Source organism: Sylvia atricapilla, chromosome 2 (genome assembly GCF_009819655.1).
Source record: "Sylvia atricapilla isolate bSylAtr1 chromosome 2, bSylAtr1.pri, whole genome shotgun sequence".
Taxonomy (NCBI): domain Eukaryota; kingdom Metazoa; phylum Chordata; class Aves; order Passeriformes; family Sylviidae; genus Sylvia; species Sylvia atricapilla.
The window spans coordinates 82771541-82789453 of record NC_089141.1 but is presented as its reverse complement, the minus strand read 5'-3'; positions in this window follow the sequence as shown (position 1 = coordinate 82789453).

Genomic DNA, 17913 nt, shown 5'->3' with positions numbered 1-17913 from the left:
GTTGAATACTTGCAATTATTTCTGTGGTATCTTGTGAGGGAAAAATATACTTCATTGTGAATCAATTACTTACCAAACAAGTCCTTTGTATTGTATTAAAAGAACCAGCAGTGCTTTTCTCAGTAATAATTCTTGTTTGGGCTTTTAATTATTCTCTTACAATTTTCCCTTAATATTTGCAGATATTTTTAATTAAGAAGGTGACTTTTTTTCCCAACTGTGCATAAATGATGTCAGGGCCAAATATAGAATAGTAAGAAAATGTTGCTTGTGTCAGGTGATAATGCAGGGAGAATAAAAGATATTGTCTTCAGTAAGACTGTGCAAATAATTCATTTTTATATTTAATGGTCCAGCTGAAGAGGAATGGAAAGGGCCATTGGAATATTTACAACTTCCCAATTTTCACTTGACCTAAAATGAAAAAATTTCATTAATAACCGATATTGCCAAATCATTTAGCTTTACAAAACAGTGAGAAAATACTACCAGGCAACACAGCTTGTTGACATGGTGCCAAAGCCTGGACAAATATTAATGCCTAGAGATGTTGCTGCCTGAATAATGCCATTTGCCTGTTTCGAGATAAACAACTATTCTTTGGAAAGAATCCCTCCAGATGAAGCAGCCAGCCCTCACAGCACTTACTGCAGGACAACCAGAGATCACCAGCAATAGCTGAAAGTTGCAGCTAGCTCAGGAGGAATCAGGGATCTTGAATAAGAGGTCTTGGGAGAGAATCAGAAAAGTCAGTGCAGCAGCAAGGAGTGGTAACACAGGCAGGCAGACAGAGAACACAGCAGCTGTTTGGGAGCAGGCAGAGAAAGTCAGTTGAACAAGAACTAAGTGAAGAGTTCTGAGAGCAAGAATGTACAAATTATTACCCATTCTATATCTGAGAAATTAGACAAGAAGTATTCTGTGGCAAAAGCTAGGATAGAGCTATCTGCCTATTGCAAATGTCACTGATGAGCAGCACACAGTTTGGTGGGGTAAATAGTGAGTCTTTAATGGCATAAAGCTAATGGCCCCAGTCTCCATGGTTTGGAAGAATCTAATGGGAAGAAGAGGAATAAACTCACCACAGAAAGCAACATCATCTACTTTCTTTGGTGTTACAAAGAAGACATGTTTTCCTCTGGCTGTACACATTACTTAGGATGTCAGCAGAGTGTGTCTTCTCACAGAGGGAGACAGGAATGTCAATGTAATTACTGCTCTTCTAATGTCTTGCTCTCACTCAGACTTTGAGGGGACTGCTCTAGCAGACCTGCTCTAGGAAAGGCAGACTCCACAAGGTGTCCTGGTACACTGCAGTAGGCAAACTGGATATGCCAGTGCAGATATTGTGGTGCTCTTGATCCACACGCAATTGATGTGAGTGCATAAAGAAGATCAAAGCCACAACTCTATCTCATGTTCCTCCTCTCAGTCTTTCATCTCCTTACCTTCACTTGGTAGAGCCAGCTTCAGTAGTTAATTTTAGAGTATCAATAGTTTATTTTGAAAAGGATGTTAAACCTGCCCTTTGCCATGCTGCTGGCTGGATTAGTGATAAAAAGGATCAGGAAAAAACAGGAATGCATCCTGGTACTTTTCAGTGAGTAGTTTGGAATTGAGAGTGTGTGGTTGCTAGGGGAAAGATGTTCAAAAAGCTCTTGTTCTGCATGGAACAATAGATTCCTTAAGCCCACAGCACCAATTGCACCTATTATTTCCAACTTCCACAAAAAATGTGTTTATCCAGAGGAAATTTAATTTTTTCTTATCTATCAGCATAAATAGCTGCAAATGTGTACAGCAGGATTTGGAGATGTCCAACAGCTTCTCTGTGTTCTGCACAGTGACCTCTGATCTGACCTGGTAGGCATGGGGTAGGAGGAAGAAACCCATTGCTGCTGGAGCTCTGCTTGTGCTGAGTAAATTTTTATATTTGTTAGTACATTTGAATGGATGGATTTTGTGAAATACTAAAAACAAAGATATGGAAGTCATTTGTATCTGCAGTACCCACTGATCCTTTATTTCTGACTCCAGGAGGTCCAGAGCACTACAGACTAAATTAATTAGGCAGCTGGAGAGGGGGTGTTTATTTAAATTAACAAATTAATGGATTTCCTATCCATGTTAATATTTTTATTCACCCTAAAAGGGAAACTTCTAATAATTACTGTATTTTTCTGTGCATATACAGTACTGCAATCATACGATAACTGCATAGTTTGATTATCTGAAAATATAAATTTTGTTTTAAAAGGGAATCAATTAATAGGGGAGAAGTGCAAAAATAACACATGTAACTTTTAATTAAAAAGTATCACTTACCTCATGGGGAAAGAAGCAGCTACCACTGACTTCATTATGTGAACATATTTCACAGCTTTTTTTTTCTTCAGGTTTTTGTAGGAAAAAAAGTTGGAATTCTCACTACTGAGATGAATGTGATTTTCATCATTATAAGGTTGTGGTTGTTCCTTTACTGCTATTGCTTTGTTTTGAATTGATGAAAAGACAAAGCTTTTGCATCACTGCATCTGCTTGCTTCATAAAGCCACCTGGCTTTTCCAGAGCAAGCCAGATGGCTATGCTTGTTGGGTTGCAGGTGGAAAGGAGGGCAGAAACCATTTCTGGAAGGTGCTGGATTCATCTGACCTCATTAAAGCAACTATATGGGAACTAGTGATGACCAGTTTCTGCTAGTCAAGGGAAAAAAAATGTGTTGCTGAACTCATCCCTGAGATACTTAAAATAGTAGCTTAATCAGGCATTAAAATTGTGTGTTCCTCTTCATCAGCTGGAAGGGGAATAAATATTAGAGCAATTAGTTCAGAAGACACCTACCTAGTGTCAAAGCACAAGAATTTCCATGATCCTTGATACTTACACCTGACCATGAGGAATCTAATTTTCTCTTTTAGAGAATAATGCTTAGCCCTAGAGAACTTAGCTTAGTCTTAAAAAGTTCACGTTAATATTTTGACATGATTGGTCTCTACAGAGGTATTTGCTATTGGCAGACAAATACAGAGGTATTTGCTATTGGCAGACAATAGCAAATACCTCTCTACAGAGGTATTTGCTATTGGCAGACAAAGGGATCACATAAAGTGGTTGAGGAATGTGACAGAAAAACTGTAGGGACTTTTAAAAGACTTTTAAAAGTCTGTAAAAAGAAAAGAGGTGAAAAGTCAGGTCTCTAGTTCTGCTGAAGAAAATTCCTGGTGTAAAAGTGCAGTAACTTTATTGTTACTTTCAGCAGTCCGAAGGTTGATGTAAGCAGAGACAATTATTTCATTATTCAGGACTGACTGTTATAATGGAAAGAAAATGCTGAAGCTTCTAGTGGTCTCCCCCAGTGCCAGCCTAGTACCCAAGAAGATCTAGAGCTCTATCTAGAAGATTTAGAGCTCTACTCTACTCTATACAGAACAGGCAAATACTAGGTAGTGGTAAACACTAGTTTCTACATAGGACAATAGAAAGTAAAGACCTTTGTTTCCTTGTGTATCAAATTAATAGTTTGCAACCATGACTTTGAACTTATGTAGTTGTCATTATCTGCTGAATAAAATCATTCAACTCAGAGCCCAAATTTTTTTGTTCTGGTGGAATTTCTATTAAACTTGAACAAATCTGGTAGAAAACCCATGGAAGATATACTGTGAACATCAGGATTAGCCAAAATCTGAACCATGGCATCTTTTCAATCTAAAAGAAAGGGAAACTACACAGAGCACATACAGATTAACTACAGCTGGAACTGTGAGGAGTGAGACTGAAGTTCTATCTAGTCCAATACCAAGCACACAGTTAAGAGTAGAAGGAAGGAACAATATTTTTTTATATATATTTAGGAAGAGTAGAGATACTTGTTAAGAACAGGCTTACCATCTGTAGTTATTTGTAGCTGAATCAGAACTAGTCACAATCGACTCCTACACCGAAAGTTTTTTCAATTGATCTTTGAATCCACCTTAAGTTTAGAACCCACTGCTCTGAGGCCAGGAATTCATAGAATCATAAAAAAGTTTGTTTTAGAGCAAACCTTCCAAAGTTATTTAGTACAACCCCTCTGCAATGAACAGGGACATCTTTCACTAGATCAGGTTGCTCAGAGCCCTGTCCAATCTGACCTTGATGTTTCCAGGGATGGGGCATCTACCACTTTTCTGGGAAACTAATCTAAATCAACATCTTAGTTTAAAATCATTAGCCCTTATCCTATACAAAGATTTCTTCAGCATCTTAAGAATTATCATCATATTAAAATATGAGAAATGTGTCTTTTTTGCCGTTTTTGATCTTCAGTGTTCTCCCTCAATATACCCCTGAAAGGCGAATTAGGAAGACACTATCTAGAAGGAAGAAGGACCTTTATTCTAGCATGAATAAACTTTCTGCTAACAGCAAGTTCCCCCAAAATTAACTTCTCCATTTGTTTCCTTTTTGGATATTTTTAAGCAACCCTGCCATTTTGTTTAAGTATTGAGAAGCAATTTCTGTATCTTTTCAACATCCTTTTATCTAAACAAAAGTGTGCCTTTTGCAGATACTTGCCATTGTGATCACAAGGCCAATTATTTAGTTTGATATTTGCAGTTTAAGGAACAGCACACGCATCCCAGTTGTGTGCAGCTTTGAGAACTTGACACAATTACTGCATTTTACATCCTTTGCTCCTTAGGTTTAATTACCTTTCATCTGCTGACATAATCCTTTTCATTCCATCCCTCAAATCCATGAAATTTTTTCTCTTGCTTGCAAAGCATCAAAACAAGCGTTGTTCAGGGCTCCACAATCTTCACTTTGCAAACTACAGTTTGAAATATTTCTTCAGAATCCAATTCTACCTACGCAAAACTGTGTGAATAAACCATTTACTTTTGCAAGATTCAACACCCTTAATTACACACACACACACGCACAAAATTAATTCAACCCACAGGATATTTTTCCCTTCTATGTGTGCTGCTTTGGTTGCATTTTGAAAGTTTTAAAGACTTCATGTAACACCCTAATTTCATTGAAATCAATGACAAAAATCTTCCTTATCAAGAGAATCAGAATGATTTGTATTCTATTTTTATTATGTTCATGTGCAATTAATTCATTGAATCTCACGAAAAATTACTCTTAAGCTCTACTAATAATGAGCCAGAAGCTTTCTCAGTGGTCTTACTTTGACCAAGAAAAGAAAAAGTTTAGATTGCAAAAATCCCCACATACTCACTTTATCAATCTCTAAATTTGTTCAATCTCTATCTGTTCCATATTTCTTGCTTATCTGCTTTCATCTTCAATGATTTTTTTTTTCTCTTAGGTACACATCATACTAATTGTCACATGCTCATTTAATTAGGAAGAGGAAAACCTCTGTGTATCCTTGGCCAGAATGAACCTGATTTCAAATGCTGTAGCTGCCACAAACCATTCATGGAAAATCACACAGCAGGAAGAGGGGAGGAAATGACAGAAAAATATTATCAAGTAATAAAAAGTAAATTCATGAGTCATACATTACTTGCTGAAAGGAACATAGAGAACAAAATTGTGTTTTTACCATTTACTGAATGGGAACATGACCAAAAGTATTAATTTTTTTGTTCTGACTTACAGAATTGAATGTAGTTATGAAAAGCTTCTAACCAGAAATGGAACTCGTATGGTTTTTAGAAAAGTCAAAATGAATTTTGCTCTAAATTTGCTGTACTTAGGCAGTAAATTAACACAGTCCTAAAACTGTAAAATTGAGGCTTCTATAAAATATGACTCTATACAACTGACATCACTTGCCTTGTGCTGGTGCTTTGAGATGTGAGAGGTCTCTGCACATCAATCACTAGAACTGTCACACAGAGCATGTTTAATTCCCATGACCCAGGTGTCCTGCAGGTGTCTGTATCTATGTATAAGAGACATAAAGGCTCATTCAAGCCTCAGTCTTAAAACTGTCTTCCTCTCTCCCTCCTGAATTTTTGCAATCCTGGTCAGGCTCCCTGGCATACAATTCTTTCATATATTAAAAGTATTCAGAGGAACAGCACAAAAAGTTGATACACTGAACTGTGAGGTAGATCAGCTACAAGCTCCTTATCCTTCTGCAAGCAGGAGTAATTTGGGATTATCATTCAAATGGTAGGATTAAGGTACATAATTGCAATGTCAATTTCCTTGTATTTGTGCTGTCATCTACCGAATATAAAAAAGGTTAAAGGCTAGACTGTTTCTACCAGATTCACATCATGAAGACAGACATGCAAGAATTGTAATTTTTGTTATCAATATCAATTTTTTCTGAAGCTCTGTGAGTCCTTTGTGGTTTCTGTAGATTGGAAAAAGCCATTTTTGCCCACAGATTCATCCCTTGAATTATTCCCACAGGGCTTCACATGCACCCACCTGCAAAGACAAAGGATCTCAGGAGACAGCTGGTCTCCACTTGTCATACAGCTCTCAGTGTACAGAGCAGATAGGGAGGGTGGTGGGTAGTTGCTGGCATTGGAGATAGGAATGATCTCATTTAGCTCTCTGGGCAACTATAATACAGGCAGCTACAACTCAGCTATTCACCTGAAGTTGCAATACAGCCAATGGAGAAAAATATACTTGTGTGTGATTCAGAAAATGTATTTTAGACATCTGCCTTCAGATGAGATTGTCATTCCAAAAATGACATTTCTCTCTCTCAGTTGCAGTGAATTTAGACAAGAAGTCCAGATGTAGGAATCTGTGTTGCATATCCTAACAGTCAGGTGATTTTACTTTCCCATTTTCTTTTCCATCCAATGACAGAAGACACTTCATTCACAGGGAAGTATGGTGAGAAACAGCCTGAATCAAAACTGATTCCTTTCTAAACATTCTGGAAAGGCTTCAGCCTAGGAAATCTCAGTTAAAAAAGAGTCCAGAAATGGAAGCTACTGAAAAAAAGTAATAAAACTGATAGGAAAATTCAGGTTGGAAGGGGCATTGGGATGCCAACTAGTTTAAAATCCAGCCAAAGCACAGTCAACTATGAGATCAGACCAGGTTGCTAAGGACTTTGTACCACTGGATCTTCCAGGAATGGTCACTATTCAGCCTACCACAGGAACCTCTCCACTCCCTGACTGTACTCTCAGGAAAAACCTGCTCTTGTTTCAACTTATGCCCATGGCTTCTGCCTTGCAGCACTTTGAGAATCATAGCCCCAGCTCCTTAATGACTCATTGGAGGTGCTGGGGGAACTGTTAAATATTTCCAAAAGCATGCCTTCTCCAGTCTGAATAGGATCAAGTCTCCATGTGGGGCAAGGACTCCAGCCCCATGATGCTTGGGGTTCTCCACTAAGCCTTGTCTTTCATATTTTGGGGAAGCAAAAAATGAACACAGGAGCCAGCTGTGTTCTTGGCATTTGTCCTTGTTTAATTTTATGAGGTTTCTGTCTTCCTCTGACCAAGAAGACACCTCTGCCCTGGAGCTTATCCAGTGTTACCCCAACTTTGTGTCATCTGCAAACTTGACTGAAATGCATTCTACCACCTCTGCCAAGTCATTGCAAAGACATTAAACTGGACAGACCTCTGTACTCACCATGAGCACCCACACAGGGCACAACACATTAACCACTGATAATCCAAACAGCTTTCTTCCCAGGTAGTCACTCACCCATCCAGACAATTATGTCCTAGCCTGGATATAGATGAAATGTGCTCCTTCATGCTCTTAGCCAAAACAGCAGAATCTGAATAACCACACAAAAAAAAGCTTCATCCTAGAGTCCTGTTTGACTGCTCTGTGTGGAAGAGGAGATTTAACCAATTTATCTTCCATGGACCTACACAGGCTTGCTTCAAGAGCTGCTCTGCATAGCAAAATGACCAGCCAGCTGGGTTCCCTCAGGTTTGCAGACACATTCCGAACTCCCAGGATCAAGACTTTGCCAAGGTCTGGAAAAAACCTTTCACAGCCTTTATGCCTCTGTAAATTATCCTGGAAGGTGGAATGCAGAGTCAATGCACCTGTGACATATATAAGTATGGAACCTGTCAATAAATGTCTCTGCCTAAAGTTGGATGTAGTGAAGGCAGGAGAATTTCTGGTTCCTGATCTCCTACAAGAAGCAAAGGGCATATTGTTAGATTGAGGAGTTAGAGCTCATGCCTCATGCAAAATCAACAACTGTCTCTCTGCATTCTCACTTGTTAAGGAAGGATGGTAAAATTTAGCTTTGGGCTGACTGGAGAACCATGAAGCAGGAAGTTGAGCACAAAAACTTTACAGTTATTCCTCATGGTTTCCACCAGAATCCTGCAAGTTTGCAGAGATATCAGTTTCTTCTGCAGGTTTAAAACACAAGAGCAAAAGCTACAAAATAGCAATTAAGATTCTCACAGAAGATTATGTCTTTTCTCAATTGTACCTCATGAATCACTTCTTCTGATTAGCTTGTACCTTCTGTGAATCAGCAAAGTAAATGAAGCATTAGTTGTGCTGTGAAAGTAACCACTTCCTTCAAGTAGATGACCAGTTTCTCCAGAAATGACCCAAATCCAATGAAATCACAGACAAAAGATTAAATTACTTTTATGAAAGATGTTTTCAAGTTAGTTTGTGGCAGTCTCCTTCAGGAAATTGAACAATGTCCTTGTGCAGCAGAGAAAAATACAAAGAAAAAAGAGCAGTGCACAATATTAAAAAAAGGAAGTCAAAATAATTTTTAAAACCCCACTATAATTTAGCAGAGTTGATTGTTATATAAGCACTAAAAGGAAATATTTTTTCCTGTTTTTCACTGATGTGAAAAACCCCCAAAACTTGAGATGCTCCTAATTATGTCAAATATTGGAAACCATCCCAGGCTTCTCAAGACATTTAGCCCATTTCCCATGGAATAACAGAATGTTACTGTACGCGTCAGAAAATCAACTCCATCAGCTTCATATACAAAAATTGGAAACCCAAGCTAAACAAAAGTAAAAGAAAACATAGAGTTACAAAACCAATATATATCAACCCTTGCTAACCTGGGAATATTTTTTCGTCTTCTGCTGGATAAGGAAACAGACAAAATGTTGATTCATACAGAGGGCCCCACATTCTTTATTTTGCAAGATTTCTTGTCAAGATTTTATTTCAGTGCAAATCTCCTGGTATAGCCACCACCTGATATACAGAAGACAACATTTAATAAGAAAGTCTTCATTAGAACACAAGTTCCCCAAAAAGGATGGAAGGATAGGATGTTTCCTTTGTTTTGGAGTGATCACACAAACATTTACATCAAATGTATACAATTCGTTAATTGAGAGTTTACAAAAAAAGGAAAGTTGTATATAATATAATAATATTTCCCTAAATATAACCTTTTACGATTAAATAGATATTTTTCTATTAAATGTTCCAATTTTCCACCTCTAAAAGTGAAAAAAATAAGTATATATCCATTAGAAAGCATCTGGATGCTTACTTAAAAATGCCCAAAAACCCATAGATTAAATTAAAAGGAAAAATCTTGAATTATATTGGCAGCTTATCCATAGTGTTTTCCCGCAGGTAGAAAAGATACCTCATATGCTTCTAGATTTAGCATAGGTAAAAGACATTCCTAATGTATATCAAAAATAATTTCTATTTTAAATACTTCCTATGCATCCAATCGTAAATGTGAAATATGAGTGGCATTACATTATTTTGGCCTCCTATACAGTAAACATTATTTTGTTCACACGTCACGCATTTATATCATATTTACAGTTAAATATTTCTTCAAGAACTATCTGTCCTTTCTCCTTTTCATTACTGTAATCAATGGATACAAATTTTGGAGATGCCTAATTTTACACTCCAGTTAAAACAGTAATTGCTAGGGAAGAGCTAGACTCAAAAATCAGGCACCACATAATCCTTGGCACAGAAGCTAGGAAATCAAATGGAATTTTGAAGATTTTTAATATCCAAGCAAGCTCCTAAGACTGGGTTAACTTCTAAATATTTCTAACAGAACTTCAGATGTCTATAATAAAATAAACCTTGAAGAGGTTTCTAACATAGAACTGTCCTTTAGTAAAACAAGAGGAGGCAGGGTTTCTAATTTGACTTTAGATTTTTTTAAAAAAATTACTGGGAATTTAACATAATACTTAACAAAATTTCACCTCTGAAACTTTTCAACTCTGAAAGTTTTTATTTGTTAAAGATGTTTTTAATGCACAGGATGTTGATAAAATAGAGTTACAAGCTGATGCACTTGCATCATATTATAATATTTAACCAAATTAGAACAAAGCTTACTGTAAGTTAAATGCAAAAGCTGGTATTAATCTAATACAATACAGACAGTGCATCTCAGTAAATTACTCTTTTCTCCCCTTATTGTCTGTGGAACTATTTCTGTGGTTCACTTAATTTCATCCTAAATTAAGCACTTCCATTTGCCAAAATGACTTTTATTCTCAATCACCCATTGTCTATAGGAAGGACTCCACAGGGAACTAGCTTGAGGTTCTACACTAGAAACACTTAAGAAACAGTGAAAAGAGTATCTATCAGATCAGGTCCTTTATCAGGAAATATACATTGGGGTTGATTTGGATGTCCCAGAAATGGAGCTTGGCTTGGTAAAGTCAGCCTGGAATTTTAGAATCATAGAAACATTTGGGTTGGAATGGACCTTTAGAGGTCACCCAGAACAAGCCCCCTGCAATAAGCAGGAGCACCTTCTATTAGGTCAGGTTTCTCAGAGCCCTATCCAGCCAGGCCTTGAAAGTTTCCACGGATGGTGTATCTACCATGTCACTGGCCAACCTGTTCCTGTGTTTCAGCACCCTCACAGTAAAAGATATCTTCCTTTTATCTTGTCTAAATTGACCTTCTCTTTTTTTTTTTTTTCTTTTTTTTTCTTTTTTTTTTCCAAGCCTTTGTCCTGTCAAGGTCACAACTTTTAGGGTCACAAATGACCCTAGAAACATTTGTTCCTATCTTTGTTATAAGCCCCTTTCAGCTACTGAAGGGATGCAACAAGGTCACAGTGAAGTCTTCTCTTCTCCAGGCTGAGCAATCCTAGTTGTCTCAGCCTTTCCTCATAATAGGGATGCTCCATTCCTCTAATCATTCTCATGGACCTTCTCTGGACTTGCTTCAAAAGGTCTGTTTCTTTCTTGTGCTGGGGAGCCCAAAGACAGATGCAGCACTGCAGGTGAGGGTCTCATGAGAGGAGAGAAGAGAATCCCCTCCCTGGCCCTGCTGGCCATGCTACTTTGGATACAGCCAGGACACATTTGGCTTTCTGGGCTGCAAGTGCCTGTGGCTGGGTCATGTCCAGCCTCTCATCCACCTGTACCCCCAAGTCTTTCTTGACAGGGCTGCTCCTGATCTGTTTGTCCCCCAGCCTGTGTTGATATCTGTGGTTTTCCCAACCCAGATGAAGAACCCTGCAGTTGAATATTTTAAATCTTGTGACTTTCCCATGGACCCACAAGCTTGTTCAGGTCCCTCTAGATGGCACCCTGTCCTTTAGGTGTGTCAACCTCACCCCTCAACTTGGTGTCATCTGCAGGTTCTCTGAGGGTGCACTCAGTTCCTTTATCTATGTCATTGATGAAGATACTAAACAGTACTTGTCCCAGTACAGACCGCTGAGGGCACCTCTTGTCATCAGTCTCCATCTAGACATTGAGCCATTGACCATTATCCTCCGGATGTGACCATCCAAACAATTCCCCATCCACTACCCATTAAATCCATATTTTTCCAATTTAGAGAGTAGGCTATTGTAGGGGGTCATGTCAAAGGCCTTACAAAAGTACAGATGGATGACATATAGCCCTTTCCGTGTCCACTGGTTTAGTCACTTCATCATAGAAGATCAGTCAGTATGTTAGTCAGACAAGACTGTCCCTCGATACTGTGCTGGTTGTCTTGAATTATCTCCCTGTCCTCCATATGCCTTATTCTAGGAGGGTCTGTTCTGTGATCTTCCAAGGCACGGAGGCGAGGCTGATAGATCATTAGTTCCTAGGGCTCTCCTTTCTACCCTTTTTAAAAATGGATGTAGTGTTTGCTTTTTCCAGTCATCTGGGATTTCACTTGACTGACATAACTTTTCAAATATCATGGAGAGTGGTTTGGCAATTACATCATCCAATTCCCTCAGGAGTCTCAGATGCATCTTGTCATGTCTCATAGACTTATACACAATCAGGTTCTTGGCATCATCATGAACCTGACCTTCCCTTACAAAGGGAGGATCTTTTCTCCCCCAGTCCCTGCCTTGAAGTCCATCCACTTGAGAGGTGTGGGAGGAGAGAAGTTAAAGACTGAGGCAAAAGAGTTGAGTACCTCAGCCTTCTCCATTGTTACCAGTTTGCCAATGATGTTCATTGTGGAGAGGTACACATTTTTTGTCCCTCTCTCTCTGGCTGGCATAACTGTTATTCTTTACATCCTTGCCAAGTTCAGCTCCAGACGTGCCTTGGCTTTTCTGACTTCTTTTCTACAAAGAGGTTGCATAACCATCCTCTTCCCAGGATACCTGAGCTTGATCTCCCTGCCTGTGCATTTCCCCCTTGGCCTTAAGTCTGATGAGCAGGTCCTGACTTAGCCATGCAGAGCCTTCCTTGTCTGATTTCTTATGCATGGGGATCAAGAGTTCTTGTACTCTATGAAAGGAGTCTTTAAAGATCTGCAAACTCTATCATGCTGTTGCCAACTATCAGCTTGTCTATGTCTGATGCTTGTATTATGCCACAGAGAATGTGAAGAATTTTTTTTCCAGATCTCAGAAAATAAGGTCTCATGAAATAAATCCTTTTTCATTTCCTGGTTTCCCTTGAACAGTGAAGAAAGGTGGGTTCTTGTTTGAGATGAGCTGTGGAACAGCTTATTATCCACACAAGCAAATATCCTGTTGCCCTTAGTATCTCTCTGAGATAACAAAGCCTGAGTACTAACTAGGGAGAGAAAAGATAGATAGGTACACGTCATGGTGTCCCTCTGTACATGAATGCTGTTTAAGGAGAGGGGATAATTTGTGGTTTGGCAGTTCTTTGACCTCAGACCTCAGCTGGAGTGATGCAAAATGCACCTCAATGCTTCAGAGTGGTGCAGAGCTGATTCACTGAGAGTGACTCACCCTGTTAAGGATGTTCCTTAGCTGTAGGCTGACCAGAAGTACCAGAGAAGCTGGGAAGTTTGTGAGCAATGCAAATACATGAAAAATAATCTGTTCAGAAAGTCATAATTTTTTCAAAGCACACTGCTCCTGATTTTTGTTGGCACAGATGCTCTTGGGGTGCCCCACGACAAGCAGAATGATGCAGAATAACACCGGCACCTCTCTAAGAGGACAGGGGGAGAACAACAGATAGAGAGCAATTTGACAGGATAGTATTAGGTAAGATTTGCCTATAAAATAAATATGTGGGAAACCTCCATTTTGGACATTCTTTTTAGTGCAAGGAGTGAAGAGGAATGGGGGACATAACCTGTGAGGGTCACAACCTGCTAATCTTGTTGCCTATCAGCAAAAACGGCAGGCGTCTGCCCACAGCTTTGCCAAAGCAAGCACCTAGAGTGCCTCATTGCCTGTAATTCATTCACAGGATGAGCACAACACAGCACTAAGGGATAGCTTTATCATGTGATAAGCTCATTTCCTTCACAGTTAGATGTTTTCAAGTTTGTTTGCTCTACACAGTCATGGCTTTTACAAGTGTTAAATGTCTCAATTCACTTTAATTAAACTCTAAGTGTAACAGATCAGAGACCTCCATGAACTTTCTAATTGTGTAACTTGCTTGTATTTTTTTCTTCACACTCTGTTTTCAATTCCTACATTACAGGGATTTAGAGTGGGGTCTTTTTTACTATTCAAGTCATATTTTTTGTAGATAAAACATTATTCCACCTTTTCCCAGATCACAGGCAGTTTTCATTGGTAGGGAAGAATAACTTTTTTTTTTTATCCTGTTCTATAACATGAACAGAAAATTTAAGGTGTCAGTATGCTGAAATGATAATCCAGAAAACAAGGGGTAAACACCATAAAAATTTGGCTACAGATTTGATTTATAAAATTAAAAATCTACCTTTTCACAAAGCCACTTCAGAAATAATGCTGGGTATATCATTTTTATTCAGATAAAGTCAAAGTGAAAAAAAGTAACAGCTGGCCTAATCTAGTAGTTTATTTATGTATAAAAGGCTGGACGTGATTTTCTTCTTTATAAGAAACACATTGGTTTTCTACTGGTAGCATATGTATTGTACAGTTTGCAGCACCAATGACATTAACAAAATCTTCAAAGTCATAAAACTTCTGTTTTGCCTGCTGTTGCTCACCTATTGTTTTGTCAGAGGGAATATATTATCCACTTCCATATGAAGGAGCAGCAGTTGTTTGCACATGGAAGATTAGCGTTGCATGGGATGCTTCCCTGCTGGAGTGTAGAAGGTGTTAATAATCTAAAGAGTATGAACAGATGTTATTTTTACTCAAATTAGCATAATATTTCCTGATTGACTACACTATGCATTCACTTTTCTTTTTTTTTAACTGAAACTTCCATAAGAATAATCCTTTTTTTTTCTTTTTGCTGTTGTCAAGATTGTTTCCAATTCATAGACCTATAAAGTTCATAAAAGGAGTATAAAAATCAGAAAACAGATGCAGTGTTTCAGCAGTACTGTCTTCTAAGATTTTGTGTATTTTATCTTAGTACAAACAATGTGAACAATAGCATTAAAATGTAAAGGGCTAGCTCCACAGAAGAGCTTAAGAAACTATGAGAACTGAAAAAAATCAAGTTTTTAAACCACCCACTTATTTATGGCAACCTAAATACCAAGTTGGGGTGCCCAGGTTCTCTAGGCAAGAGCTTTGAGCAACTTCAGGTTACTCATATTACCTGGTAGAAAATACAGAGGAAACAAGTGGCTTTGGCATTAGACATCTCTGAAATGGCTAAATGTCAAGTTTCAAGCCCAAGGAGCCCACTTTTTTAGCTCTTACTCTTACAAGAATTCTAATTTATTAAATTGCTCCATTGCCTCAAATAATGGATCTTTAAATAATTGATTAGGAAGCAAACTTATAGTAAAAAGCCTTCTGTCATGGAATTAAAAATCATTAAGTTTGGAAAAGACCTTTAAGATCATGGAGTCCAACTATTAACCTAGCACCTTCAAGTTCACCACTAAACCATCTGTTCAAGTGACACATCCACACAGCTGTTGAACACTCCCAGGGATTCCAGCACTGACCTGGTCAATCTGTTTCAATGTTTGACCACTTGGTCAGTGAATACTTTTTCCTATTATCGAGTCTAACCCTCTGCCCTGTGCAAAAGGAGACAATCTCCTCTGTTTCTGGTTTTTTCTATTTATTCTTATAAAAAATCTTCATAAAAAGGTATTTCTGTCAGAATAGATAAATTTGCTAAAACTTAATGTTCTGTTGGTGTTTTGAGGGACACTTAAGAGGATGTAATAGACTCCACCTTTTACTGTAAACACTACGGGGTAGATGAATATGCAGTGCAGAAAGAATATGCGTCCAGAAATTTAAGTGAATAATTTATATTTCCCACTCCACTTATCTTTTCTCAAGAAATTAAAATTCAGTGCTAAATTAGCTTCATGTTTTTGTAATGGGTTGGAGGGTTGTAATCATTACTCCTTCCCAAAATGGTTCATTTTGCTGTTTTTTATTCTGGATAACTAGCAATAACTTGCAATATCCTATTTTTTTTTCCTATGCAATCTGTGAGTTTTATTGTCTTGAAAATGTTTCTTCTTTAGTATGTAGCTAAATAAAAAAACTACACATCAGTTTAGGTTTGCAAACCTGAGAATAAATAGATTTATTCCAGCTGGAACTGATTGAACATATAGTGTGCATTTAAAGTGCTAAATTGGAACTTGCAAGTAGATTTTTTATATAAAAATGAGAACATACTAACAAATTCTGCTCTCTTTATTTTTCTTTATCCATCAGCAATAATCCATCCCCAGTCTGGTTCTTACTTTTAGTCCGATTAATCTCTTTAATTTCACAAAAAATGGACTTTCTATGTAGACCTACACTTGGTTCAGTCTGTCTCCTGCCTCCAGTTCTTGGAAGTTGTGCCTTGAATTACACTAAAAAGCATAAATCTTGTCCCATCCACTGTGTTCCCATCTGGCATTTTGCCCATAGCATAAATTTCTCTTGAGAAGCTGAGCTTGGATACTAGCTTGGATCTAGTACAAGTGCTTTGGTGATATTTTGGTGCATGGAAGATAACAGTAGAACTCAGGACTTACAAATCAGCCCGCACTAAAGTAATGAGAGAGGAAGATTTACTCTATTTCAGAGGCTCACAGGTATTACAAAGCTCCAGTCTGCTCTCACTGAAGCCAACAGGAGGTTTTCCTTTGATTTTAATAGCACCTGCATCAGTAGAGAGAGTGAAAGGAGAGATGTAATTTCTCAAAGTAATAGCCTTCTTTCCCTTGCAAGGATAAACTATTCAGCTTTCCATCTCTCAGCGTATTCCTGTAGGTCTCAGCACTTTTGCTAGCTTGAATATCATCTGTTTCCATTAAGTGCTGAATACAATGTAAGGCCATTTGATTATCCACACTGGTATCAATAATATAATGACTCTTCTGAAAATATAACCAACCTGCACAGCATTCAGGCTGGTAGCAGACAGGCATACTAATGTAAAAACAATTATTGAATTAAGCAATCATTTATGTTGGGACAATCTGGGGACAAAATACATTAAAGTTGTAGCATTAAGCTAATAAAAGGTCATTTCCCAGATTATTATTCCTATAACTGACTTTAAAATATTTAATCTAATCTTAGAATTAATTTTACACTGCTAAATGCAAAGTTTAAAAAATAAGTAATCTTCATGCTGATTTATTTAAACTATCAACCTAATTCAACCTAGTTTAGAGCCACGTTTCCACTACAGCTTTGGAACAGACTTAAGCAAACTCATCAAAAAAGGAGTCAAATTATATCTTCTTTAAAAGCTGTATATGCAGTGTTGCAATGTCTAAGTACCAGGAGAGATCAGAATAGAAAGTGTCAGAGGACAAATTGTTCTTTCAGTGGGAAAAAAAATTGTTTTACAGAAAACTAGCAAGAAAAACAGGCTAATATATTCCGCAAACAAAATTGCCTTTTTTTTTTTTTTTAACTAGTTTCATTATTATTCCTCTTAACATCTCAGCTGAGGATAAGTGGCATGTTATAGGATATAAATGAGGTAGTTTATTCTTGTAGTTTCTGAGTCTTCCCTTTTATTGTTTCTGTTTAGGAATTGTATTCTCCAATTTAGTGTTCCAAATGAAACTACTCCAAACCACGGGCTGTTTTCTCACTCCCCCATCTCCCTCTCCCTTCCCTTGCAGGCGGCTGGAGAGGAAAATTGGAGGTACCAAAGGTAAAGGTCATGGGTTGAGATTAGAATAGTTTCCTGGAATGAGCAATGAGGTAAGAAAATGAACAGTTTTTAGCAGCAATATGAATAGCAGAAGTATACAAGAGAGGAAAAATGATCCATATTCAAGTGCTCACTGCTATTCCATGCAGTGCCCAACAATATCAGACTGTTATCACACTACCCCAACCCCAAAAGGCACCCCTTCTCCCATTTCCGGGAAATGATAGGAGGTGGTAAAAATAACCTCTAAGTCCTGGCCATGCCTCCTCCTGGCTGCTGCAAAAATGAGCTCTCCCTGTCTTGGTTAGAACAGAACACCTATTATTTACAGGTTGTTTACCCTACAGCTATCTATGACTCTATAAAGGAGTAAACAATTTGTTTCAACCATCTCAGCCACTTGATAAACAGATATTGGCCTGTATTGTTTTTAAACATGTGAGAAAATGTCCCCAAAATATTGAAATCCACAATGCTTGTGAACACAGTTAACAAA